Raw genomic sequence first — 3332 nt, 5'->3', positions numbered from 1 at the left:
AAGAGACATAGGAGATTTCCCATGGCAGCATAAACTTCTGCTCAAAATGCTACAAGTTGTACAATGAATTAAGGCTTAAACTGATTCCTCTCCAACTTAAAAAAAAAAAAAAAAGTTTTATTCTTTAATCCTATCACCGTTTTTTTACCACTCTTTTGTGAAACTTGAAAATCTTTCAATCACAATACAAAATAACAATTATTATAATCAGAAAGAACAGGGATTTAATTGGATCACAGGGAAATTGAAAGGCCATAAATTACTACTGCACCATTTGGATGCTCGCCAGGATATGGAAAATGAAAAAAATGACAAAATTTTTAATGATTAAAATAAAAAAAAAAAATCATCTAAAATTTCAAAAGCAGTTAAGAAATAGTAATGAAAAAGAGGGCTTCCTAATACAAGTTTGTCTTACCTAAAGTTTTTAAAAGTGTATTTACCATATTTATGCAGTGTAGTTAAATATGTGATTCTTAAATAACACGACAATGGACATTGTAACTAGATTATCTTTATTTATCACTAGTACTCTCAAAGGAGGCTGGAAAACATGTTAAGTAAACCACTTCCTGTCTAATGTGTTCAAAATCTTAATCAACAGCAACAAATAAAAGAAAAATAAAATGTTTAAATGACTTCTAATTAAACTAATAGATTTCAGCTGCATCCATATTAGCAGAGTCGACAGAAAACATTGTATGTAAAATATTCTAAATAAAACTACATTTATTCCCTATTTACTTTAACTGCAGAGCTGTTTCTGGGAGAGATTGAATGTGACAGATTATACTGCTATTACCAGATGACATATGAGAAAAAAATGCTATACACTGGTGACTAGAGCCTTGATCTCATAGGATCTACCACTAATTAGCGATATGGTTTTAGGCAGTCACTTAACCTTTAGAGTCTGTGTTAGAGTCACTGTTAACCTTTGTGTGTAATTCCTATTATGTAGAGCATATGTTTAGATTCTAGTTTTTGGTGTTAAGGTATAGTTATTGTGGCAAAGACTACAAAATGTTCATCAAACTTAACTACCTTCTTCTTCCTAGGCACACAGTAGACTGTATTTCCCACTTCCTTAGCAGTTATGTGTGACCATTAGTCTGAACTTTAGATGATGGAATATGAGCAGTTATGATGCGTACCCATAAAATCCTCCACTAGCTAGTTGGCATGGAGATAACCGTGACAATCTGGAAAGCCAAATGTTAAAGACTGTGTGGAGCAGGGCCCCCTTGCCAAATTGTTCACCCGTGTAAGATTATGACCTGAATAAGAAATAGTTGCTTTTGTGCTAAGTCACTGAAATTTTCAATGTTTTTGTTATAATAAATAGCACTACCTTAACTAGGATCTTAGTCTGCTCAGGCTGCCACGACAAAACACCACAGACAGGGAAGCTCCTAAACAATACAAATTCACTTCCAACGGTTCCAGAGACAGAAGTCTAAGACAAAGGCACCAGCATGGGTGCATTTTGGTAAGAGTCCTCTCCCTGTTTCATACCCAGGGCTTTCTCTTGGTATCTTCCTAGGATAGAAGGAGGCTAGGAATCTCTCTGGAGCTTCTTTTATGAGAGCACTAATTCTATTCATGAAGGCTCCACCCTCATAACCTAAGCACTTCCCAAAGGCCCACCTACCAATACCATCATTTTGGGGGTTAGGATTTCAACATAAGAATTTGGTGCAGAAGGAGACAAATATTCAGACTACAGCAACTAGTACACTTATACTATGTATGTAGGGTATACTATGTATGTAGGGTATGTTGTATTACTGAGGGCAGAGGAAGCCACTTATTGTGCTAATAGTGGAAAATGTTGAGCTCTGTATTTGGATTTCAGAAATTTGAGGAAGACAACCAGGTTTACTACAGACCAGGACTCATACCATTTTGTGTTGTAAGATGGAGCTTACCATATGGAAAAAAGCCATCAGCTAGATAAACCACCTATGACATTGCATTGCTTTTTACAGGCTACAACCTAGGAAATATAGATTCTAGGTCAGAGTAAGGCAGATGTAGTAGAAGTGGAACACCTACACTAAGTTAAACTATATATAATATTTCTTGTATTCATTTCCTTTTTGGTGTCTCTTGATATTTATTAATGTATTAATTCTGAATTCAAACTTGATTCAGGTATTCTAAGCTGTGTCAAGGAAGAGATTTTTGATCACCATGTTTTACTTTCATATATATTTTATAATTCAAGGATATATCCTATTGGTATCTTAGAATAAAATGTAAAATTCCAGGCATGTAAGAAACATATAGTACAACAGAGCAAGGAAACTGGTCAAATAAAATATTTTATGGGTAAAGAGAATACAATTTTAAAATCTAAGGTTACTGTCTACGGCCATGCCACCTTGAACAAGCCCGATCCCATCTGATCTCAGAAGCTAAGCAGGGTTGGGCCTTGGGTAGGAGACCACTTAGGAAGACCAAGTGCTGTAGGCATAAAAAATAAAAAAATAAGAGACTATAAGCTGACAAAGTCCTTGCAATCTGTGAGGTCAACCAAGGGTTGCCTTGCCTAAGAAATCAATCAATCAATCAATCAATCAATCAATTTAAGGTTACTGAGTCATCAAAAGTTACGGAGATTGTGGGTGTGTTTTTTTAAAAGTTCCCTTGTGCTAACGTGTCCTTCACCTTAGTCAAGCAAGGACTGCAATTTAGGTTATAGTGATTCTGAATGTGCCAATTTATCACCCAAAGTACTTTAGATTATTATTGCAAGCAAAGCACTGAAATGACTGCTAAATTTTGTTTGGAGGTAAAGAGTGAAACGGGAATCATATGGGGAAAGAATGTGGGTGATATGCTCATGACAGTTTGCAACAAATATTACTTTGTATCAAACATTAGCCAAGTATTCTGGGAAACATTGGGATAGGATTGTATAGTCCCCATTCTCATGGATATAAAATGTTACTGGGATGTTGACAGTGACAAATAAAACAGTTTGCTAAATACTGTGAAGTAATATGTACTGAATGCCCTGGTATTATATAAGTGGGTCTCCTAAATAATAAACATTATCATTTGTCATTTGTCATGCATTATGTACTGTATGCTTCACAAATCTTAGTTCATTCTGCCTTTCCCAAACAACCTTATAAAGTAGCTGTTGTTACCATACTTCCTTTATAGGAGAGAGAAATAAATATGAGAAAGGCTATACAGCTTTCCCTAGACCACAAAGCTAGCAGGTAGTAAAGGTGATATTTGAATCCAGGCCTCAAAATCTCAAAGCCCATGCTTAAAAGCCACGTATGGCAAACCAGTAGAGGCCGCCACAGATGTTATTTTGA

This window comes from Pteropus vampyrus, unplaced genomic scaffold (genome assembly GCF_000151845.1).
Source record: "Pteropus vampyrus isolate Shadow unplaced genomic scaffold, Pvam_2.0 Scaffold161, whole genome shotgun sequence".
In the NCBI taxonomy this organism is placed as follows: Eukaryota; Metazoa; Chordata; class Mammalia; order Chiroptera; family Pteropodidae; genus Pteropus; species Pteropus vampyrus.
The sequence above is the reverse complement of the archived record's forward strand: the minus strand, read 5'-3'. Positions refer to the sequence as shown.